The sequence below is a fragment of the Lissotriton helveticus genome, chromosome 7 (assembly GCF_964261635.1).
Source record: "Lissotriton helveticus chromosome 7, aLisHel1.1, whole genome shotgun sequence".
Classification (NCBI taxonomy): Eukaryota; Metazoa; Chordata; class Amphibia; order Caudata; family Salamandridae; genus Lissotriton; species Lissotriton helveticus.
In genome coordinates this window covers 32,027,206-32,053,221 of record NC_136068.1, presented here as the reverse complement: position 1 = coordinate 32,053,221, position 26,016 = coordinate 32,027,206, and the positions used below count along the sequence as shown (strand labels likewise).

At 46.2% G+C, this 26,016-nt stretch overlaps 1 long non-coding RNA gene across 1 annotated transcript in view; it reads right to left on the bottom strand.

Annotated features, from left to right (window-relative positions):
- Positions 1-26,016, bottom strand: part of LOC144767958 (uncharacterized) — a 161,476-nt gene that overhangs the window by 87,882 nt on the left and 47,578 nt on the right. The gene's annotated exons all lie outside the window — the stretch shown is intronic.

Here is a 26,016-nt window from a genome sequence, read left to right as displayed (position 1 = left end):
TTTGGAATTATTTTTGGAGGGCTTCCACTGATTCTGTTCTTGCTAGCAGGAATCCTGATTGTCATTTTTCTGCTGCGCAATGGACGTCTCAGTCACCAAGGAGATTGAAAAACGCTCTTGGAATGCGATACCGTGATTGCATGGAACTCCATCTGGGCATACCTTGCCATCGCGAACGAAGTGAATCTTGGTTCCTATAATTTAGACCAGTCTGGATCGACTATATTCTGTCTGTCCTCCGATGCCTGTTCTGCAGACAAGAAGGCGTGTTAGATCTCTTTCTAACACTTCCATCAGTTGCGCCACAGAACGTTGAAGCTTTACTGGACCCGATAATGGGCCATGTTCTGCTGTGTCCTCAGCATATTCCAATGCTGATCTCTGCATTCTTAGAACCTCCACAGGATGCTTCAGCTCCTGTCGGAATGGATACCGGCTCCTCACCAAGTACTCTGGGCTTGGTTGTCACACAGGCATCCCCAGCAGCAGCTGTGAAGAATACAGAGGAACATCTGTGCTTGATTGACCTGATCTGCGAGGTGCTGCAGGGACCGTCGTCTGTGATTGCAGGCAACAGTGGTGTTGTGCTCCCTACCAAGAAACATACACATTTGGCTCATCGTGTGCTAGGAAAAATGTGGCTTTTTCAGAAACAACCAAATTTGGAATTTTAAACAATAGACACTTCTGCTGAGCTGCATGGCTTTCAGTCACTCATGGGTGTATGTACTATATATATACAAACATATTTTATTAAAGGGTCAGAGAGAAGGTTTTGTCACTTAGGTGAAGGGCGCACTGCTATACATTAACGCTAATTCCCCAAAGGGGTGGTGATTCTCAGTGGGTTTGAGGTGCAAGAAGGGTGGGGGGATAAACCCTGTAACCTCTCAATGTAGTGCTAACCTAGACTAACACAATATCTATAATAACAAACAGATACCCATACACACTCCAGAAATATAGAAAAAGTAGAGTCAGTGTGGACTCGAAGAACGTTATGGAGACAAAAAGCAAAGAAATTCACACGGCAATAGTTATAATTATGAGATACATTGGGCATTGATCTGCAGTGTCTTTTAATGTTCAGACACGGAGAGGACCAGCCGACATGTGTTTCACAGTCTGCCTGCGACTCTTCAGGGCTGTACGAGAAAGAATAGAAGTTGAAAGGTCGCTCTGACGATGATACTTCCGACCCGACAGGGCTCAGGACCGTAGGAAAGCTTCTGTTCGAGAGAGTGGTTATCCAGCAGGAAATGTCCTTATTGGGTATAACGGTAAATTGTGATAGCGGTGCACTACAGGTCTCGTGAATAATGGTATGTATTTGTACAGAGAAATTCCATCACGTTGAGGGAAATCGAAAAGTTTCAAGGCGAGGGTATGTATCTTGAGACGGGTGCGTCAGTAAAGAACATCCTCTCGTATGTAGAACCGAGTGTACAAATACATACCATTATTCACGAGACCTGTAGTGCACCTCTAGAATTTTAGTATGTCGTCCAGTCGGATAAGGAGTGGGTGTTATGTTTCATTTGGTAACCCAATATAGGCTCAGGTAGTCACCTAACCTTTTACCTATATTGTCCTCTACCATTACACTACATAATAGTTCTTGGAACTGACTTTTTGCCTAGTTACGGTACTGCTTACGGTACTGCTTACAGGGCATAGGGTTTTCCCTGGAAACTAGCCTCATCCATTATGCATGAGGATTCTTGGAAACTCAGCAGAACTACCATCTCTTGCATAATAACTATGTATAAGGGTCATTCCTCCATCATCCTAAGTCCGACATGACGCAGCAAGGTAGAACCTCTGAGGTTACCACTTTAGGTATATATACACCATATCTTTGCTGAGGCAGTGAGAGGAGAAAAGGACTTCCATGCTGACGCACTGATGCAAGACGCTAAGGTTCCTGCATGCAGACACTCCAGCTCGCAGTGAAAGGTCCATAGGTCGCACGCTACTCCACCATTCCAGCGGGTATCCCCAAGAGACTCATGGTAAATGCAGTTTTTTCAAAAGCGGGTGCGCTTATTCAAAAGTTCCGAAGTGTAATGTAAGCCAACTCTGGACACCGGTGTTTCAGGATTATTGTCCTTCATCAGCAGAGTGTAGGAAGATTTACAGGGGTTGCTGTGCAGGCTGCCAAAGTGTTCTCAGGTTTGGTACCTCTCCGGGCGCGTAGGGCGTTACCTGAGCTCGTCAGCTCAAAGGCTCTGAGGAAAATTGAATTTTGCCCTGTCATGTGTCCCTACGTGTTCCCCATTACATGCTATATGTGCATGTACGCTATGCATATTTACCCCCTTGACCGAATAAAGATGCAATTATAGTTGTGTCCAACGTTAGTATGCCAGTTATCCAATCCTCGCGAAAGCAACGAGTATTAGGCCTATGTTGCCAACGTCTTTACATTGTGCACGTTAAATCATCGAGTTGTCCCCGTTTCTAGGTCTTACAGGGCCCGGACACCAGATTCAAGCTTCAAGTCTTCTGAATCACTCCGAGGAGCGATGCAGCCCCTCCCGCATCCCTGACCCTTCACTTACTTTCTGCCAAGCAGCACGGTGCCCGGCCTGGCCTGCCTGCCTGTCTGCCAAGAATATGTTATGCCCTAGTTATCAGTTCAGCTCCCCGGCTTCACATTTCTAAGCTAACGAACCGCATAAACATTTTCAGCTATAGTCTAGTCTCTCTGTCTCCATGCAAGAGAATTTCTGAATTAGTATCCGTAGAAGATTCATAGCACACGCAAAACATGTAGAATATATGCATGCACTAGCCTTAGTGTCAAGTAGCCTTTGCCCTGATGACTTTTAGATTCAAGCAACATGTTCTCCAAACACAAGATATCAGATATGCTATAGGTACATGTCGTCCTGACATCCCAGACTTTAGTCTCCTCTTCTAGTGCCAGAAGTCAGAGCCCCAGCTCTCCCCAGTTACACGTCATGACTCGTTTTGCGCGCACCAGTAGGTTAAAGGTTACAGCTGCCCATGAAGCCCCCTCCATGTGTCCACCCACTTATGACACTTCTGTGATGTTTACATCACATGTCTCCGTACACGCCCTGTGCACGCCTTCTTTTCACGCCCATATGTTCTTATCTTCCGTTTGTCACTTGTTACGCCTACTGTATTCAATGCAATTGTACTGTTTTACTATATATACTGTATGATGTTAATATGACATTAGGCTTTTACTTCCCTTTGTCCTGTGTCTGTCTCTTCCTGAACCTTTGCAGGTGATGGAACCCGATGGTCCATTGGCTCGAGCCATCTGATTAAAGCCTATTCGACTCAGATACCACGGATCCTGCCTCTTATTTATTGAGCTATCTGTTTCAGTTAATGCATAGAAAAATAGTACCGGTAATTAATTATTTATTTACCACACAATGGTGCCCGAACAGGGACCAGCCCCTTCCCCACGCGCCGGCGATGTAACGCAGGCCCCCTGACCCTTCTACAGCCGTGACGGACCCCTACTGTGCACCTGCAGATATTTCTGCTTCAAGTCTCCCTCAGGCCCACGGAGGAGACGGAGACTGAGGTCCGGCATCCAGACGAGGCGGTGAGGAAGGCGGATCGTCCCGACCAGAGCCCAAGCCGAGAGAGCAAGGTCCGAGGTATCCGGAGGCCCACCTGTTTCCGAAGCCCGAAGCCCGAGGCGCATGCGTAGTGCGTAGCAGTAACCAGACGTCGTAGCAGTCCAGTCCAGTCCGAGGCCTTCAGTTTGCTTCCCGGTGAGTACCGTTGCTGGAAAGTATCTAGACGGGTTCATTAGTTTGTGCCCGGTCAGACGGGTTTGGGTACACAGATCCGGTCCGACGTGTTCACCTAGGTGGATACGGTATGACGTGTCTCTTTAGGAGACCGGTATGTTCTGTACTGTTTTAGCAGTGCATCCAGAAATTCTAGTAAGTCCGTTTCTCGAGAAATTCAAGTATTATGTTTTCAATGTATTAGGTAGTATCTGTTGGAACTGTTATTAATGTGTTTTTTGATGTTGTGGTATGAGTGATTGTTTTGCTATTTCATTACTGTGTTCATTGTGTATTGTGTTCAAGTTCAAGTACGGTTCAAATATGCCGCTGTTTTCGAAGTTACGTCAGATAAAAACCAGAAAAGGGTTACTCGAAGAATCAGTCCCTGTCCCTCCCAGGGACAGTCCTGGACATTTCATGTATCATAAGCATGGCTTAGATGCCATACTGTATCTAGATTTATGGGTGGACTACACCAAACATCTTGAAGAGAAATATAGATGGCCTGTTTCAGGAACATGGGATGCCGAGTGCATCATGAGAGTAGAGGAGGCAATATGGAAAAAGAAAGCCAGACAATCCCAGAAAGACACCATAGAATTATGGCGTAAAGAATCGCATAAAAGAACAGAGAAAGAATTCAGAAAAGCAGAATTAAGTAGGGAATCCTCCGAAAAAGCCCAAGAAAGGGAATTACTAGAAGAAGGTGAACGAGTTAGAGCAGAACAATCAGACAGACAGAGAAATGCCCTTATTAAAGGTATGTATCCTCTTCTCGCCGAGGGCTTGCCTAAAGCGACCCCGGAAACATCCTGTAATTTACCGCCACCCTTGGTCCCGACTAAGCTACGTCATAAACCGACCGCGGCTGAAATTTTCCTTTCTTCCTATTTAGATGACACTGTCCCAGAATATGCTAATACGAATCCTACGCCAGTTCAACTTCCACCTCCGCCTCCTGTTAATGTAATTACTGTGCCTCCAGTCGTTGGTCCTGTTAATGTGCTAGTACCCCAGGACCAACCCGCATTACGTACCCCTACTTTGCCAGTCACGTTACCAGTAGCCGCACACTCAGTATTAATTGACGATTCCAGTTCAGGAGGGGCAGGGGGAGGTATTCCTATCACCCCGCCTCAAACAAAACGCCTGACGCTGAGAGATGCAGCGTTACAACGTACCCCGAAAGTGACTACGTACGAAGCCCTCAGAAAGTATTTCAATGAGTGCGGATCTGATTGTAGATATGATCCAGTACCAGGTGAAGATAGTATGATAATATATTCCATACGCTTACGACGAGTTGCAAGCTTCTTGGTTACCATATCAAATATGAAAGAACATCTAGACAGAATATATCATTTCATCCGAACAGGGGAGAAACCAGAAAGTATTCACGAAGCTATGGTACACAGAAAAGTCGAGATTCAAGGCATGATTTTGCAATTTTTAATAAATTGTTTAATAAGAGAACAGGATCATCCTGATAAAAATCCAGAAGAGATGAGAGTCCTGACCAGATGGAGTGACAATATAGCAGAAGGAAAACACAGAACACAGAATAGTGTAGAAACCATGTACAGGAAGATTCGTAAAGAAATTATAAGTATACACCAAAAGGAGGAAGCAATGAGAGTAGCCGAGAAAGAGAATGACTCTTCAGACGAAGAGGTAGACAACGAGAATTCCACTAGAATAGCGTATGTAGGTAGGACGAGACCTTCTGATAGACACACACGCCTAGACTACAAGAAAGCTTTTCCTCCTCCCGTGCCGGAACAGTGTTCTCTTGAACAATTATTTCAGGCTACCGATAAAGTTCTGAAATTACGAATTGGTTACAGTAAACTTAGTACCATGCATGAACAAGAACTCGCCCGATCAGCAGTTCGATGGACTAGTGATTCTACCACGTTCCCAGACGAAGTAGTGGCTCAAATGTTTCTGAAACTACCGCCAGCCGAGCAGCGACTGGTGGGTATGTACATGATCCAGCACCTCATTACACTGTACGAGAGTCAGCATTCTGATCCAGGTCCCTTATATAATGTACTGAACGAGTTACTCCTAAACAGATGGAGAGGTCTAGGTACCGATTTAATTAACGTCATTCTAGAACAGCGCCACAAATACAGAACGTTCCTGACTCCGCATTTTGTTTCTGTTTCACCCCCATTCTACATAGATAGACAGAATCCGTTGCGAGAAGTGCATCCTGTTAAGGGAACGGGGGGTGAGCTCGAATGAGTATTTGTTTACACCCCTATAACGAAAATAGAGCTACTAGAAATGAAAAAGTTAGTGCCCTGTCACGATAAAGATCCAGCAGGGTTCCACCGTGAATTAAAAGACATGCTCCGTATGGGAGAATACACGTATCCTGATATCATCAAAATGTTAAAGGTCCTGTTGCCTGCGGGCATATATGAAAAACTCAAAGAAAAAGAATGGGAGGTGGGAGAGAAAAAGATTGACTGGACCGCGTTAGAGAACGAAGATAACACACGAGTCCCAGGTACTGGTCTTGGGGATAAAGCCAAAGAATTGCCCGAACTGTTAATACAAGTCTTGCCAAGATTACTAGCCACGAAAAAGGAAGACTGGGACGCCATCTCAGCCTGTAAACAGAAACAGGACGAAGACACTAGTGATTTTTATTCCAGATTTGAGAAATGTTTCATTATTAATAGCGGTCTGAAAACAAGTAGTGAGTCGTATCCACATCTTTTTGTTACTAAACTAGTTGAAAATTCTTTGCCACAAGTTAAAAATCGAGTATTGAAAGTCGAGAGTACATGGCAAGCTAATACCCCGTCCCAAATGCTCCAGATGTTACAGTATCACCAGAACAGAATCAGGGAAGAGCAAGAACACGAAAGAAGACGTATGAAAGACACGAAAATGAAAGTACTAGTTGCACAGTCGGTTCCATCAGATAGTCAGAAGAGGGGTACGAATCAAACTAGTCATTCTGCAGCTCCCGTTAAAGGGACATGCAATTACTGTAAACAGCCAGGTCATTACATAAACGAATGTGCAGTTCTGAAACATAACATAGCTACAGGTAAGACGAAAGAGAGACCGCGTCCTCCTAGACAAGAACATGTTCCGCAAAATACGCAACCACCGCAGAACGCACAACAGACAGTTACAGTACCGCAGCCTATAGCTGCCACACAACACGTTACACAACAGATGTACCAGTACGCACAGTCAGATTATCCAGAATATCAGCAGTATTCATGAAATAGCCTAGGGAGGGAAGTTGGCTTGCCTCTCATCGAGATTCCTGTAGATCAAGAGGGTCCCTATGTACACAGTCAAGTATTAGGGAAAGACAGAAAGTTTCTGATTGATACAGGGGCAAGTAGGACTACCATCAGTCATGACGAGGTTCCAGGGGCTCCACTCTCAGGCTCAAGAAATGTTTCCCTGGGATTTTCAGGAAAGCCTATTGTTAATGAAATATCGAAACCAATTTCCCTATAAGTTGGTCCATTGTCCCGAACTACAGATTTGTTGCTTACGAAATCCTGTCCTGAAAATTTACTGGGTTTTAAAACATTGAAAGAATTAGGAGCGGTAATATGCTGCTCTCCGGAAGGAGTGAGATTGTTTTTACGAGATTTTAAAGGTCATTATGTGTTACGTGATTTTGATCCAAGATTATTGAATGTACCACAGCATTTATGGGCTCAAGGTCCAACTGATGTAGGTTGTATGCATATTACACCATATCGTGTCACTCTGAAACAAGGTGTTGTATTACCACGAATCCGACAGTACAAGTTACCCCCTGAGGCTGTAGCAGCCTTATCGAAAATAATTGACGAGCTCATCGCTCAAGGAGTAGTTGTAGAAACTGACTCCAATGTATGTAATTCTCCTATCATTCCGATTCTTAAACGTACTGATCCAAATGCACCTCCAGTTTATCGATTAGTGATTGACCTTCGAGAACTTAATAAATGTATCATACCCCAGTACCCAGTGGTTCCAGATATCTCTTCCCTATTGACTGCCATTGATTCTGAAGCTACGTTCTTTACTGTTATTGATCTCAAGAACGCATTCTTTAGTGTCCCCATTCATCCAGACAGCCAGTTTCTTTTCGGATTCTGTTTAAATGGAAGAAGCTATAAATTCACACGAGCACCTCAAGGTTTCACAGAAAGTCCTAGTATTTACAGTCAAGTAAGCATGGGCGGATTTTGCGGATTGGCAATCCGCGAACTTGCGTATTTACGGATTCGCAATCCGCGAAGATCCGCGAACTCTAGCGGATTTGCGGATTTTTCCGTTTTTTGTGTTGGCGCGTGTTCGCGCCGATTTTGGGACAAGTTCGCAATTGCGAACTTACTTTTCGGCTCGCAACGGCCGCGACTATGTTGTTTCTACGTCTGGTTTATCATCACAGGTTCACAGCACCCTCTGTTTCACCACTGCCACCCTCTGGGACACCCATGCCACCCTCTGGTACATCCTCACTGCCACCCATTAGGTTTATTTATCACTGTAGATTATGGTGGTTGAAAAAAGCAAGCACACCTGCCCTTCTTCAACTGCCATCAATTAATTTGTGTTTCATTAATGTGTCAGTAATTTTGAAAGTTCCAGTCTGGCTGGCACCTGCTTCCTTCCTTATCTGTAATTTGCTTTTTGTTGCAGTGAAATTTTTTTTTCACAGGACCTTTATGGTCTACTTGTAGCTATTCTATGAGCCTGCTGTTTGGGTCATAGCAGGGTCATAGAATAGTTGCAAACTCTGGAGGGGCCCATCAGGAAGCACTACCTTGAATGTTACTAATGTTAAGTTTGAACTTTTGCACCTGCTCATTGCTTTCAGTTTAGCTAAAATCGTTTTTTCTGCAATTTCGCGCGTTTTTTGGGGCGCGAATCCGTGCGAGATCGATTTCGGAAGCCGCGAATACGTGCGAATACAAAATTGTTTTTGTTGCGACGTGTATGTTCGCGTGATCTTGCGCGTGTTCGCGAGGCGCTTCTAGCTATACGTTTGCCAAGTTACCCTATCGGTCGTACACGGGCGCGGCCATCTTGTTGGCGTGACGTAATTCCGTTTCCGCCCGCTATGTGTAATCTCGCAAAGTGTGCTGCTCGCTAGTACAATTTCGCGCGTACTCGCAAGGAAAATCTCGCGCGAACTTACCCACGCGGTCGTGAACGGGCGCGGCCATCTTGTTTCTCATTCATTGCTATGGTTCTGGGCATGCTTTCTCTATCCTCTCTCAATCTCTGCCATCCTTTGCTTGTTTGAAGTTTTTTTGATCTAATTTTACTTATTATCTATCCCTCTATTTTTCTAGCTCTATATTTTTGTGTTTTCTGCAGCTTTTAGTTACTTTTAAACTACTTTTTTAAACTCTTTTCTTTTCTTCTTCACTATTCTATTTCTTCTTTATCATTTAAGTTTATTTCTGCCCAGACCATGGTAAAGGGAGCCGGGAAGCACCCTGAGAAGGGGAAGGGTCCCGCACCCCGTGCCCGGCTCCCGTGCGGGCGTTTAAGGGGGGAGCAAGTGGTCCCGAGGGAGATCTTCAGCGCGGAGGAAGTGGCGGCACTGATCTTCCACGTCCAGCGCCGCCTCCCCAAGACGATCCTGGGAGGCGGCAAGATCGCGACCGGCTATGGCATCCGGGAGCGTCGCAAGCGGTGGGAGAAGGTGTGCCGGGCCATGTACAAGATCTCTGGGGTCCGGCGCACATATAACCAGGCCACCCACCGCTGGACCGATGTCATGGACCGGGAGCGGGACTTGCTGGACGCGCTCGGCGTAGAGGTCCCCGGGCTTGGTGAGTAGTAGTAGTAGTACATTTACTACTCTGTTTTATCCTGCTCTGTTATTTGCAAATCTTTGTTCTTTACCAAGAGCAATAATGCTGCCGATTACATTGAGGTAAATTATATTTCAAAATCTTCTATGCATTTCAGGTGCACTGCTCTCCTTCTCAGTAGCCTTGCTTGCTACTATGCTTCTTTGTTTTGTATGTTGTGTTCAGAAGCATTTCATTGGCCTGAGAAATTATGTATGAGTGTACTGTAAAGAAAAGAACTGCGTAATGCTAGACAGTAAGGGTCATATTTTCAATTACCGGCGCATCCCTGCAAAGTAGCAGGGATGCGGCAGTAATTGTGTGCCATGCCACCACCACCCATTGGCCCAAAACGTCACAGAAGCCTTACGCATCTGTGCCGTAAAGGCAGCGCATTGCTGGAGTTGCGTGCCAACGATGGCGCAGCTCCAGCAATGCTCTGGGGTACCCTATCTCCCCAATGCTGCATCAAGCCGTACGTCGGCTTCAAGCGCGCAGGGTTTGAGTCATGCATCATTGTCCTAAAAGTGACTGATTGACATCTTGTAGATTTCCCTCAGCCACTTTTAGGATTCGTTCCTGCGCAGGTACGCCCTCCCTTGCGCCGGAACTTCCCCTGATGGCGCAGGGCTTTACAACGTGATGCATCGCCCATATGCCCATATGTGTTTTTTTTTAATATATACGCCGCACCAACACCATGGCGAGTCTTTTGTTCTGCCGCTGCGTCAGAAAAGGCACGCAACAATGGAGGAAAATCAGCCGCAACTTCCGCAAGGGACTTCTAAATCAGCCCCAACAGACTGAAGTCCAGTCCTTCCTTTAGACAGTCACATGGCTATAAGAAGAAATAGTGGCGGTGGTGGCGGGTGGATTGATAGTTTGAGTATTCACTGATCTGCAAGCAGGATGGACTTTGTCTGTCACGTGTTGCGCACTGCTGCCTGCAGTGCCAGGCCTAGGCAAACCTCTTTAGTAGTCTGTTTATTGAGTTACATAGGAACTTTCTAAGTCAACGTTCCGCAAATCAGGCAATACGAATAACGTAGTATACCACATGAGATAGATCCCGTGGAATAGTTGTCTATCTATTTGCTATTTTTCCAAAATATGTTGTTATTGTTCTTTTGAAATGTTTGATTTGGTTGAAAAATCTCATCCATGTTTTCTGGTTTTTCTTTCTTTCATGTTGTACATCAGCTCCCCCCAAGGGCAAGAGGACACAGGAGGAGGGTGCTGAGGATGCAGGCCAGGATCGGGCAGGCGAGGGCTCCTTTGCTGGCCCCAGTAAGTTTACATTTTAATAAACAGTACCTATTTTTTCCTAGCGTTCCTCATTCGATTTTTTTTAAATCGTCTTTGATCTTCTTGTAGACTGGATATAAATTCTTATCCTGCCTCGAATATGACTCCCTGTGGTATTACTAGACTATTCTTATTAGTCTGTCTGTGTAGCTAACTAAGATTGGACATTTGGCAATTCCATTGGACTCCCATTATATTCAGCAATACCTCTATGCACTGTCTCCTTACTGACTAGATAGTGTGGCAGAGTCATTCAGCTCCCGAAGTCACCGATTATAGATCCCCAATGATCTCTAGATTATCGTACGCAGGACAAGAGAGTAGTACGGAGTCACAGCACAGTCAAGAAGTGTCAGAGGCATTCATGCTTGCAAAAATTCCAAAACCTTTAGCTCATCCACTCTAGTCTAGAGGAACAAAAACCACAGAGTCTATTTAAGTTTAAAAGCTTTATTAAAAGTAAACACATTTATTAAAATCTACTTTGTCATAAAACTATTTAACTGTAAACGGAAAAGTGGTTAGTGCTGACGATTAATTGGACACATTTCTTGTGGTCGAGCCGAACTCTCACCTAGTTTGAACTTGATCCTGGTCGTGTTCTTAGGACTCAGGAGTCAAGCTTCTGTCTGTTAGGAGAAAAAGTGGTGCGTGTTAAAAATCAAAAGCAAGCATTCATCAGTTGTGCATAAAAGTGCAGCAAGACAACAGCCTTCCCTGGAAAATGGGACATTTTTACTATGGAGTAGACAGTCACAAGTTATTACATTGTATTCTGTTTTTTTAACATTTCTCCTAGACCAAATATTATATAGTAGTGAGTGGTGTATTCTAACATTCTTAAATGTACTTTGTAGGTGTAACATCTGGTGACGGGGCCAGCGCGGAGGTGGCTGTGTTGGACCAGGACTCGGAGGCCTCTGGGGAGGAGGCGGCGGTAGAAGAGCTGGCGGCCGTTCCTGTGGGGGATCAAACGGTGGTGGCGGAAACAGGTAAGCTATATATTCCTTACTTATTGAGATTGAAGACATAGTGTGCTTTCTGCACGGGTGTATTACAATTACAAATCAACCAGGTAGTAGCCTCCTCGAAATGTACTTCGACTTAGCTGTGAAGTTTTTGGTGAGAAGAATCCCAATAAGTTCTTAGACGAACGTGATGGATGGGATGAACGAAAAGCGAAAGAAGGGTGTAAGTAAGTGGGACGCGAACTTGTATGATGGCTGGCAAAGAAGAACGATATGTGTTTGCTTGGACCCAGAGGTGGCTGGGAAGGAAAGAATATGGTATGGTGCATGGCTGGGTCAATGATGAAGCAAGGATGGGTGGAAGGACAGCAGCCTGGGTGGGTGAAACAGAAACTGTATGTGTGCGTATACTTTGACTGAATGGATGCCTGGAGCATGGTATTCTCTGACTCTTAGATAGCACATGTGTATCTAGAGAGAGTAGATGGTCGCCAGGTGAAGTAAGTGTTACCTTGAAGAGCATGTACCACCGCACCCGCACGTCCGTCCCAGTGCAGGGAAGGCAAGGAAAAGAAATTGTAAATGTGTCCAATACTACCATGAATAGTAGCAGTACTTTGTATTGCGTTTGCATTCACAGCATATATCTGGTTATTACGGTGGACACTCCGTACCTCTCTTAATAACTTTAGTTTACTTGTAGTACGTCATTCATGTGTGGGTGTATCACTGTTCACTCAATATTAAGCAAAGCACCTAAAGTCATCTCATCTGTCATTAAATACGTCCCATGTGAAGTGATAGATAATCAAATTAGTTAGCTTCTTCAGTTTCCTTTTCTAGTACTCATTTGCACTGTAGGGTGAAAGGTAAATTAATTAAGCAGTAGCCCTTGTAACAGAGTATTCTCAGTGCCACCCGTAATAGAAAAGTAATAGCTTCACCACCTGCATGTACTGGACCGGTACAGTAACGCAAGTCTGTCTCACTCATCATGGTGTGCAACTTTTTTTCTCGGGTGCAACTTCACTGTGCTGTGTCCATGTCATTCTGCCGGCTTGCATAAGATAACGTACCCATTTCCCTAAACAAGAGAGAAGAAGAAGAATAAGACTGGTGTACTGTCATAGTCGACTGTAATGGAAGTCCATAGGGGTCGTAGAATTAGTTCATTAAACTACCACTACTGTTAGAGCAAGGATGCAGAAGTGGGAGGTTACATAGATACTGTCCTCAATAGTTATGTACTGTGCTTTCAATTTGCTACTTGTACTCTGTGACCCAACTTTCGGCTCAATCACTTTGTGTTATTAATAAGGAGCATTGGTTACAGACTATGTCTTTCTTTCTTCATATAGTTGCTCCTTCCAAATCAACAACAAGGAGGGAGCAGGCTAGATTGGCCCGGCAACGGAGGCTGGAGGCCACAGTCGCCGAGTATCGGCGGCTGGTGGCCCTGGAGGAGGAGGAGGACACGCAGTCGAGCGGGGCAACATCCTCGACTGTGACCACTGCATCCTCCTCCGTGACTAAGCCAGCGGGACCGAGCCGGGCTAAGAAAGACGACCGCCACCGCCAAGCAACCGAAATACCAGCTGCCCCCCACAGGAGCTGCAAGGAACGCCAACGCCGCCTACGAGTCCGCATGTCCAACCTGGAGCAGGAGGTCCTGAGGTATAAGAACTTGGTTAAGGGCCTCCGCTCCGAGCTTGCCACCCTCCGCAAGGAGTATGATGCCCATGCCGCATCATGCACCAGCACCAGCACCCTCCAGTAGTGGAGTGTCCCTTGCCCTTTTTTTATAGACTTTTGGGGGGTGGGATTTGGGAGTTGGGATCGTTTTGGGACGTTTCAGAGACAATCATTGGGGTTAGGGTGGGTGAGGGAGATTATTTTGTTAGGGCTAAATAAATATATTTTTCAACTTTATCTGACCATACCTGTTTTTTTACTGCTTTTCAGTCTGGGGGGTGGGGGGCGGGGGTGTAACAGTAACTTTGTTTTCCTGAACAGTCGTAGGACTTTAGTAGTACAACCGTCAATCTCTTGTCTACTCCGAAATAATACTCCATTATACTACCTCCCACCAAACGCTTATCTTACCTGTAATTTGTGTTAGAAATTAGGGCTAGGCCCAGGGCTGGCTCCAGGTGAAATGGGGATTAACGTTGTCAATCCTGGGCGGGTGACATTTCCTCATTCCGGTGGTACTAGTGGTGTGACACAGTGGCAGTTGCATGCCTATGGAAAAAAAGAAAACGAAACCTTGTTTGTCCTCCTTACTGTAGCATTACAACGGTTACGGTACGATCGAGAAAATAGCAGGTGACAGTACACTAGAACAGTGCCATAATGTAGCCTAACAAATGGTAAAGTATTTGCTTGCAAGTATAACTAGTACTTGCGTTGAATTTATTTGACATTGGCTACTACTACTAGAAGATATAGTACTGAAGCTGAGTAAGTCTAGAAGATATCCTCGTATTCCTTCACCAGCCTGTTGCTGCTATGGCCTTATCCTCCCCAGCAAGTGTGTGGAATTATTGATGTCATTTTAGTCAGACATCAAGCAAAACAACACAGCCCGGGGGAAGAGGGTTAGGGTTTGTAAAATGGATGGGAATGGGGGTTTCTTTTTGGGTAGGTTTTGTTGAGAGAAGAAAAAAAAAGCAGCGCATGGACAAACAATAATTGAAGATACAGACAATCTTTGGTTACAAACTAAAGGTAAGCACATGCAGTCACACTCATAGAATAAAAGACAACAATGGATACTGTATCTGTATTGCGTATGTTGTTGGAGTTGTCCTGTTGAAATTGGTAAGTAAGTTGCATGCAGCAAACAATTCCTCTTATTGGCGGCACTCCTCCATTCCAGCTGACGCTTCGTCCATCAATGTGGTGACCACTGACAGAAGAGACACCCTGTCCACTGCCTGCCTGGCGGATGTTGACTGAAACCCGGCCTGTAATTATTGAACGGAAAACAGGAAGTGCTATTACAATACCACTGATAAATAAATAAAAGGTATGTACGCTGTGTGGTTCAAAAAGTGACACTTTGATTTCCCTAATAGACAGTACAATATTTTTGAAATTGCGTGCTCTGTCTGAGTCACCTTTTTAAGGATCAATAAGTATGGCCAAAATATTATAGCGGATCTTTCCCCTCAAGGTGGGTGTACTACTGTGTTTTAGAACAAAATTTGACCTTCCCAGCAATGCTCCCACCAAGACCCTTACTAAAGCCAGTCGCAAAAATGTAGAAGAACCCCAATCATATCTCCAAAAACGATGCCTAGCAGAAAAATGCTTACAAAACGTACTTTGAAAGTAACAGTAGGCCCAAATACAGACCGTGGATTGTATTCAAACCACTTGCAAGCAAGCAAAAGTATCCATAGCCAGCATCGCTCCAACAGTGCTCTACAACAACAGAACCGCGTTGCAATAGAACCCCCCTAAACACATGCAATCCTGCTGCTAGGGCTAACCCTAACGAACCCTAACTTACAAAAAGTGCCAAAACTGGTGTTTCCTTATGGATTTTGTCCAACAAACTTCTAGCCGGTATTAGACCTTCCCAGGAATGCCCCAGGCAAGACCCGCCAACCCACCCGCAAAAAAACACCCGACACAACACCCCCAAACAGCGAAAAAGCTAAATCTCATACTTACAATGTCTCTCGGCCTTCGGTCCAAACGCGGCGCTGTGCAGCTAGGTCGTCATCATCATCAATCATCATAACTCCTGTTTTCCACCACGGATTTCCTGAAAAGCAAATGCAATCAAGATTAGACTGTCGCAGCAGTGCTTCGACAGAGACCCCGGCCGCAACCCACCCACGAACAGCAGGAAGCCCCCCAAAACGCTACATTGAGCAAGATGTCTGAAGAAATGGCAAAAAAAAGGCTGTTCCTTATGGATTTTGTCCAAAACACTTCTATCCGGTATTAGACCTTCCCAGGAATGCCCCAGGCAAGACCCGCCAACCCACCCGCAAAAAACCACCCGACAACACCCCCAAACAGCGAAAAAGCTAAATCTCATACTTACAATATCCCTCGGCCTTCGTTCCAAATGCGGCGCTGTTCAGCTAGGTCATCATCATCAATCATCATAACTCCTGTTTTCCACCACGGATTTCCTGAAAAGCAAATGCAATCAAGATTAGACTGTCGCAGCAGTGCTTCGACAGACACCAAAAATTACACACAAACCCCCGGAACCCCGCCAAAGAGCACCTCAAAGGCAAGCAAGTCAGCAAAAACGGCAAGAAATTTCCACCTCATATTTGGTCCAAAACACTTTTGTCCATTATTAGAGCTTCACAGCAATGGGCCCAAATCCGTCAACTCACCCGCAAAGAAGTACAACACCCCCACAAGTGCTGAGTCTTTCTTCATTGGGCGTAATCCAGCACTCTGCTTGGAGGGAAATCGCAGTCTGGAGGAGCAGGATAGAGGAGCATGTTCTTCAGAACTTGTGAACCTGAGGAATGTAGACTGCGGCACCTTCAAATCAATAAGCAAACAAGTGAAGACAGTTCTGATGATGGTCTTGTTTTTGGGATTAGGTGATTAAAGTTTGAATTAAATTAACTGTGCAAAACAAAGAAAGAGAGACACAAAGCACACAGGAATAAAAGTGAATAAGGACGAAAAAGAAAGTTCTTGATTGATTGTCTCATTTTCAGGGCTCGGTGTCAGGGAATAAGAACAAGATTTCGTCATCATACTCTGTGAATTCAGGCTGGATGAGGTCAGTGGCACCGAACAGAGAAAAAATCCCCTCATCTACGTTGCTGTCCTCCTCGTCTTCATGCGGCGTGCTTTCTCGTACTTTGTAATCTGGTGGTATGAGGTGCTGATTCATCTTGATCATTGTCAGCCGCTCCACATTTTTGGGCGAGAGGCGGCTCCGTTTGGGAGTTACAATGCCACCAGCAGCACTGAAAACACGTTCAGAAGACACACTTGCGAGTGGGCAAGACAAATAGTTTATAGCCAGGTTGAAGAGCTGTGGCCACAATTGTTTTTTGCCATGCCAATACTGCAATGGCTCATCATTAAGGAAGACCTCTGTTGAGTCATTCAGATAGTCCTGCACCATCGACTCAAGGTCATCAACTGTTCCTCCACTTTGCTTACTTTTTGCTGTGCCTGTGACATTTTTTCGAGAACCATACCCCATCAAACTTAGCCAATCCTCCTCCCCAGCCACTGTTAGTGTTGTCATTGTGTGTGGTGCAGATGATCCAGTTGCCGGTGTCTTTAACGGCTGAGAGGTCACTTGTGCCCCAGCCACAGGTGCAGAAGTGGATTCTTGTGACTGCGGATGGCCTGCTGATGCTGATGCTGATGTACTGGCTTCTCCTTCAATAACCTGCCGTTCTTTTTCAAACCTCTTGGCTGACCAGGCTAACCAATGTTTGTACTTTTGAACATCTGCATCAGCGAAAGGAAAGAATGCGTTGTCTGCCAGCGCCTTTTTGTAGCGTGGATCCAGAATAGTAGCACAAATGTAATGCTGATCTGAGTTGATGTTTTGAAGACGTTCATCACCACGTAGGCGATGTAATAATTTCTCAGACAAAATGAAATGTTTTTTTTTTTTTTCATCTTTTTCAAACTCAGAAGAAACCGCCATCAGTTGGTGCTCCAGTATGCACAACAATGGGATAGCTTTTCCCAAATTACAGTCCTCCTGGCTGACTGCACGCGTGAAGAACTCAAAAGGACGAAGCATGTCTGTCAGGCTTTTAACTATGTCCCATTGCGCCTTACTCATCCGCAGGTCCTCCTTCTGAGATGTAGCCTCTGTCAAGAAATAGTGATCGAGTACCGTATACTGCTCATACAGACGCTCAAGCATGTAGAAGGTTGAGTTCCAACGTGTTGCCACCTCCTGGATGAGTGCTTTCACTGGCATTCTACGTTGAAGTAGCAGTCTCCGCAGATGCTTCCGGGCCTTAAAAGAATGGCTGAAATGGTTGCACATTTTGCGGCAGGTGGCCATTACCTCGAACGCTGGACTCTCTTTATCACTCAAGAATTTTTGAACTACCAGGTTGATACAGTGCGCCAAACACGGCACTCTAACATGGTCACCAATGAACATGGCCTTAACTACATTGGCGCCATTATCCGTGGAAACATAACCAATCTTGCGTTTTAGGGGGGATAGCATTGTCAAGACCTTTTTGTCAAACTCTTCCAAAAGGTTTTCTGCTGTGTGACTTTTCTCCAAGCCAAACATGGCTAGTGTTGCATGTTTCCGAGCAGCTTTGAAAACTTGGTCCGGGTCAACACCTGCGTTTAGCTTTGCTTTAACACCTGAAAAAGAGACCCAGTGTGCAGTGATGCACATGTAATCATCGCCTGGGCCACTGGTCCACATGTCTGTTGTCAGATGTATTGTGTGAACAGCACTCTTCTGCAAAGCTGCCCCAATCGCCTGCAGCACATCTTCATGTAGTGCTGGAACCGCAACTCTGGCAAAATAGAACCGGCTCGGAACCTTCCATTTAGGGCAGAGCGTTGCAACTAATTCAAGAAAACCTACCGCTTCTACAAAAGAAAAAGGTAGAAGGTCCACAGCTAGCATTTTAGCCAGCTTAGTGTTATACAGACGCGTCAGTGGGTGGTTGCGTTCATATGGCACGTCTGAAGTAAGCATTGTTCTAATGTTGCCCTGAACCAAGCATTTACGGGCTGATAATGACTTCGTTGACCCAATTTTGCTCGCTGGTGAACTTTTGTGCGTTGGTGTCTCACTCGCTCCAACACTCTTAGTGTGCCTCACATTGGGTGTGCTGCTGACAGGGGTACTGGGTGTAAGGGACGTGTTTGACACGTCTTCTTCCTGCTCGTCATCATCAGATGAAACATCAACGTTTCCTTGATTTTGGCCTTTCTTGATCGCATCTAGGTGCGCAAACCATTTGACAGCGTGCTTTCTCTCAAGATGACCACTCTGGCCGCCGGTACCATAGTTGGTACCTGACTTACCACGACTAACTGCAAGCTTACAAAGGGTACAAATGGCAAACTTTGGATTTTTGGGACAAACAGTAAAGAAGTCCCAAACTGGGGACTTGAAGTGTCTGTGGGACCTGGAGGAGGCGGCGATACTGGTGGTGGTGGTCATGAAGCTAATGCCAGATGAAGTGGAGGATCTGGATTGCCCAACTTTTGTACGTTTTCCACTTTCACCGCCACTAATTAAGGTCGAGGTTGACGGAGGTCTCTTCTTGCCAGAAAGAAATATGGAAGCGGGACGAGTTGGTGTACTACTTAACTCCAATGATTGTGGTGTTTCCACTGCCTCCTCATCGACAACATCATCATCATCATCATCACGCGCAGCAGCTCTTCGGGCTAGGGTCAAAATGTCTGTTTGCTGCATGCCCGCTGGGGCTGCAGTGACCTTTATGATGACTGGGTCGTCGTTGGCAGAGTCTTCATCAGCAGCAGTATCCGCCACTTCTTGTTGAGCCTCATCACACTCCATAACTCTGAGACTTTGGACGAGCTTCCTTTTACGCTTAACTACCTTTGTTGGATCATGGTGTGCCTCACTCTCAGACGGCTGTGGTGCTGGTTCCCAAGTTTGATCCGTATCATCAGAAGGAGGTGTGCTTGAAGAGGATGTAGACACCACCCTTGATCTCTTCCTTGCTAGGGGTGTGGAAGACAATGAAGGATCATCAGGAGGAGTGGCTTCCTCAAATGATACCTCGCCTTGATTGTCGATTTCCTGATGTGCCCCTACTTCGGGAGGAACAACTATTGTGGGCACTTGTTGTGACCCTCCATGCACCTCTGCTTGCGCATCTCCTTGCGCTGCCTCTCCTTCCACATGTACTTGGGCTTGTACTTGCACATGTGATTGTTGTTGCGGCTGTGGTTGTTCAACACTCGTCAGATGAGCTACAACAACCTGTGTTGATTGAGGGACATTGCTGCTGCTTTCTTGCGATGAGCCAACATCACTGGTCGATGGTGATTCAAGAACTATACTGGCTGCCTCTGCAGCACTCAAGGGCTTGGACATAAGTTGGCGTGGTGGTGGTGGTGGCACTGAGCCCAATGGAGCGGGGGTGCTGCTGCCAGCTTGGTCCCCAGCAGATCCCGCTGCTGCTGCTGCAGGCATACTTTTTTTTTTACTCCCAAAAAAAGGGGCGGGCGGCACACCAGTCTCCTTGGTAACTTGCTTCTTCTGCTCCTTACTGGCACCTTTCTTGCTAGAGGAGCTACGGGTTACTTTTTTTGGGGCCATCCTCTTCAGAGCAGGTCAGCAGGCAGCAGTTGCACGAGTTGCAGAGGGTTCTGTGTCCAGACGTGACGTCGCGTGACGTTATGCTGCACACACCGCTGCAGGACTTCTTCCTGGCACTGGTGGTTCTCTTGAGTCTTCTTGTGCACCTAAAAGCAATGGAAGACAGAGGAACATCAGTTCAGTTATACACCCCAAAAAATCGACAAAACACAGAAAAATTAGCACAATCCCATGCCATCCTTGATGTTTACATTGAAGACACCCCACAGAAAGACTACGGACATGCAAGTATGCAACACTCACTACCCCTGGGCATAAGGGATGAAAAGTAGGCAAAATAAGTGCAGGCCTCAGACACTGCCTCTCCTCAAAATGGCCCCCTTACACCCCAAGCACATGTTGCCTGTACCAGCCAGCACTCAAGATGGCCACCACCACCACCCACATGGCCAGTCCACATCAACAGTACACCCCCAAAAAACAGAAAAACAGCCAGAAATCACCACAATCCAATGCCATCCATGATGTTTACATCAAAGAGAGTGAGACCACACCACAGGCACACTCAGTCCATGCACCACCACCACCCCTGGGCAAGCAAAAGGCCACACCAGCAGCCCCCCAAAAACGACAAAAAACAATAAAATAAGCACAATCCCAGCCCATCCATGGCCTCAATTATGTTTAAATTCAAGAAGACACCACACAGAAAGACTAGGCCCATGCAACACTCACCACCACCCCTGGGCAAAGGGCCACACCAGCAGGCCCAAAAAAACGACAAAAAACAATAAAATCTGCACAATCCCAGCCCATCCATGGCCTCAATAGAGTTTAAATTCAAGAAGACACCCCTCAGAAACACTAGGCCCATGCAACACTCACTACCCCTGGGCATAAGGGATGAAAAATAGGCAAAATAAGTGCAGGCCTCAGACACTGCCTCTCCTCAAAATGGCCCCCTTACACCCCAAGCACATGTTGCCTGTACCAGCCAGCAATCAAGATGGCCACCACCACCACCCACATGGCCAGTCCACATCAACAGTACACCCCCAAAAAACAGAAAAACAGCCAGAAATCACCACAATCCAATGCCATCCATGATGTTTACATCAAAGAGAGTGAGACCACACCACAGGCACACTCAGTCCATGCACCACCACCACCCCTGGGCAAGCAAAAGGCCACACCAGCAGCCCCCCAAAAACGACAAAAAACAATAAAATAAGCACAATCCCAGCCCATCCATGGCCTCAATTATGTTTAAATTCAAGAAGACACCCCACAGAAAGACTAGGCCCATGCAACACTCACCACCCCTGGGCAAAGGGCCACACCAGCAGGCCCAAAAAAACGACAAAAAACAATAAAATCTGCACAATCCCAGCCCATCCATGGCCTCAATGGTGTTTAAATTCAAGAAGACACCCCTCAGAAACACTAGGCCCATGCAACACTCACTACCCCTGGGCATAAGGGATGAAAAGTAGGTAAAATAAGTGCAGGCCTCAGACACTGCCTCTCCTCAAAATGGCCCCCTTACACCCCAAGCACATGTTGCCTGTACCAGCCAGCACTCAAGATGGCCACCACCACCACCCACATGGCCAGTCCACATCAACAGTACACCCCCAAAAAACAGAAAAACAGCCAGAAATCACCACAATCCAATGCCATCCATGATGTTTACATCAAAGAGAGTGAGACCACACCACAGGCACACTCAGTCCATGCACCACCACCACCCCTGGGCAAGCAAAAGGCCACACCAGCAGCCCCCCAAAAACGACAAAAAACAATAAAATAAGCACAATCCCAGCCCATCCATGGCCTCAATTATGTTTAAATTCAAGAAGACACCCCACAGAAAGACTAGGCCCATGCAACACTCACCACCCCTGGGCACAGGGCCACACCAGCAGGCCCAAAAAAACGACAAAAAACAATAAAATCTGCACAATCCCAGCCCATCCATGGCCTCAATGGTGTTTAAATTCAAGAAGACACCCCTCAGAAACACTAGGCCCATGCAACACTCACTACCCCTGGGCATAAGGGATGAAAAGTAGGCAAAATAAGTGCAGGCCTCAGACACTGCCTCTCCTCAAAATGGCCCCCTTACACCCCAAGCACATGTTGCCTGTACCAGCCAGCACTCAAGATGGCCACCACCACCACCCACATGGCCAGTCCACATCAACAGTACACCCCCAAAAAACAGAAAAACAGCCAGAAATCACCACAATCCAATGCCATCCATGATGTTTACATCAAAGAGAGTGAGACCACACCACAGGCACATTCAGTCCATGCACCACCACCACCCCTGGGCAAGCAAAAGGCCACACCAGCAGCCCCCCAAAAACGACAAAAAACAATAAAATAAGCACAATCCCAGCCCATCCATGGCCTCAATTATGTTTAAATTCAAGAAGACACCCCACAGAAAGACTAGGCCCATGCAACACTCACCACCCCTGGGCAAAGGGCCACACCAGCAGGCCCAAAAAAACGACAAAAAACAATAAAATCTGCACAATCCCAGCCCATCCATGGCCTCAATGGTGTTTAAATTCAAGAAGACACCCCTCAGAAACACTAGGCCCATGCAACACTCACTACCCCTGGGCATAAGGGATGAAAAGTAGGCTAAATAAGTGCAGGCCTCAGACACTGCCTCTCCTCAAAATGGCCCCCTTACACCCCAAGCACATGTTGCCGGTACCAGCCAGCACTCAAGATGGCCACCACCACCACCCACATGGCCAGTCCACATCAACAGTACACCCCCAAAAAACAGAAAAACAGCCAGAAATCACCACAATCCAATGCCATCCATGATGTTTACATCAAAGAGAGTGAGACCACACCACAGGCACACTCAGTCCATGCACCACCACCACCCCTGGGCAAGCAAAAGGCCACACCAGCAGCCCCCCAAAAACGACAAAAAACAATAAAATAAGCACAATCCCAGCCCATCCATGGCCTCAATTATGTTTAAATTCAAGAAGACACCCCACAGAAAGACTAGGCCCATGCAACACTCACCACCCCTGGGCAAAGGGCCACACCAGCAGGCCCAAAAAAACGACAAAAAACAATAAAATCTGCACAATCCCAGCCCATCCATGGCCTCAATGGTGTTTAAATTCAACAAAACAGTTGTATCATGCACCCATAACCAACCCTGGTCCTACTGGATACTGTGGCTACCCACAATATAATTTATTTAATTTTCTGAAAAAGTTCAAAAATTGTACTTGCAGCAACTGTAATGCCCCAAACAAACTTACTTGTGAAAGTTGATTTCTAATCCAAAAGTGATCCAAAGACAGTCAAAAAGGCCTCAAATCCAAATATCCAGCAGCACCCACAAAAAGTAATCCTTCCAGCTCCAGATCCAAATGAAAGTGACCAGGAGATGGACAAAGCACTGGGAGGAGCCTGCTGGACAGGAACAGGAAGTTGGAGACTGTGGGGCACTTCCTTACTCCCCCCCCCAAAATGGACTCCTTGCAAAAAAAAAGGCCATGCAAATGTCAACCTGAGGAGTGATTCTGATAAAAATCATAATTTTCTGAAGGTTTATCCTGTTTGCTGGTGATTTTCTTGTGCGAAATTGCAAAATCTCTATTTCGCAAGTGCGAGATTGTTCCTTTCCGCCGCAACTACGTGTTCGCAATTGCGAACTCTCGCGAGGTGTGCTGTGCAAGGTGGCAAGCCGCGAGTACGTATTCGCGGGCGACAAACTCCCGCGGGAACACGTAGCAAGATCTAAAATGGCGCGTCACTCGCAAAGAAAAACAACTCGGCAAACGCTAAAATGACGGAAAGTGAACGCCGTGCACCACGCCGCGCGCCGCAACCAAGCAAAAAATCCGCCGCGAGCGGATTCACGGATTTTCGACAAATTCGCGAGCGTTCGCGGATTGCGAATTTGCCGAAAATCCGAAAAATCCGCGAGCGGAGCGGATTTTACGCCCATGCTTACAGTCAAGCACTTAAAAGACAACTAGACAGTATTCACATGCCAACTGACACTGCCCTGCTCCAGTATGTCGATGATCTATTGATCACGGCCCGTACAGAACGTGACTGCGAACGTGCGTCACTGACAGTCTTGTATTTCCTGGCAGACATGGGGCACAAGGTGTCCCCTTCCAAACTGCAATTCTGTGTCCAGCAAGTGGTATACCTTGGACACTTACTGTCCAAGAGGGGTAGACAGTTGACACCAGACCGTATCCAGTTAATAGCACATCTTCCACAGCCCAAGACACAGAAGGAGGTACGAGCTTTCATCGGCCTCACTTCTTACTGCAGACAATGGATTCCTCAGTACGCATATCTAGCCAAACCACTGATACAGTTAACGACACAGGAGGCAGCCACATCGACTGTCCTCCCTTGGACCCAGGAACATACACTTGTTTTCAATGAGTTAAAGAAAGCTTTATGTAATGCGCCTGTGTTAGCGACACCAAACTACAGTAAGCCTTTTACACTTTTTGTTACTGAACGTGATGGTACAGCATTATCTGTTCTCACACAAGATCAAGCAGGACAACACAAGCCTTGTGCTTATTTTTCTAGCACATTAGATCCAGTAGCCCAGGCTCTGCCTGCGTGCCTCAAGTCAGTTGCAGCCACAGCTCTAGCTATCAGACAAAGTGATTCCATAGTGTTAGGACACTCCCTGACAGTACAAGTTCCACACTCCGTGGAAGTTCTTTTAAACCGAACACAGACTCAGCACCTGACAATTGCACGTTTAACAGGATATGAACTGACACTGTTTCAGCCACATATAGACATCAGACGCTGCAACATTTTAAATCCTGCTACACTGTTACCCTCGAATACATCAAATCCTGCCACACATGACTGTGTGGAAGTTATCAACACCATGACAAAGCCAAGACAAGACTTGACGGACATTGCATTACCTGATCCAGACCTGACACTTTATGTGGATGGTTCATGTATGAGAACAAGTACAGGAGAGTTAGTAGCTGCGTATGCAGTGACTACTGAAACTAAAGTTATAGAAACACTTCGTATTGACACCCTGTCTGCTCAAGCAGCAGAGCTCATCGCTCTGACCCAAGCCTGCATACAAGCCAAGAACCTGAAAGTAAACATATATACAGATTCACGTTATGCATTCGGAGTCGTTCACGACTTTGGAGTCCTTTGGCAAGAAAGAGGTTTCATGACCTCTCATGGAGCCAGGATTCAGCATGGCCCCCTCATTCAAGCTCTGTTAGAAGCAATACATTTACCGAAAGCCATTGCCATCATGAAGTGCAAAGCACATACGAAAGCCACTGACACCATTTCCCAAGGTAACGATCTAGCAGATCGAACAGCCAAGCTTACAGCTCAGACTCCAGACATTCCAGCTGACAAGACAAAGACAGACGTTTCAGTCCTGACAACTTGCATGACGGTCAAGGATCCTACACAAGACGTACTAGACATACAGTCACACGCTACCCCAGACGAAATCAAGAAATGGTCTGAACAAGGAGGGGTCCAGACAGATCAGGGATGGTTGACGAAGGGAAAAGCCACATGGTTTCTCCCCGACTCTATGGTTCAAGTCATTATTAATACAGCACACAGTCCAGCACACTTAGGAGAAAAAGCCATGTTAGACAGCATCCAGAACCTTTGGTTTAACAAGCATTTACGAGCAGCAGCCAAGCAGAAAGTGCGTACCTGCATGATCTGTTGTCAGTTCAATCCAGGTAAAGGTGTTCCGGTGGAACAAGGTGGATTCCATCCTCCTGACCACCCTTTTGAAGTCCTCCAGATGGATTATATTCAGATGGATCGATGTCGAG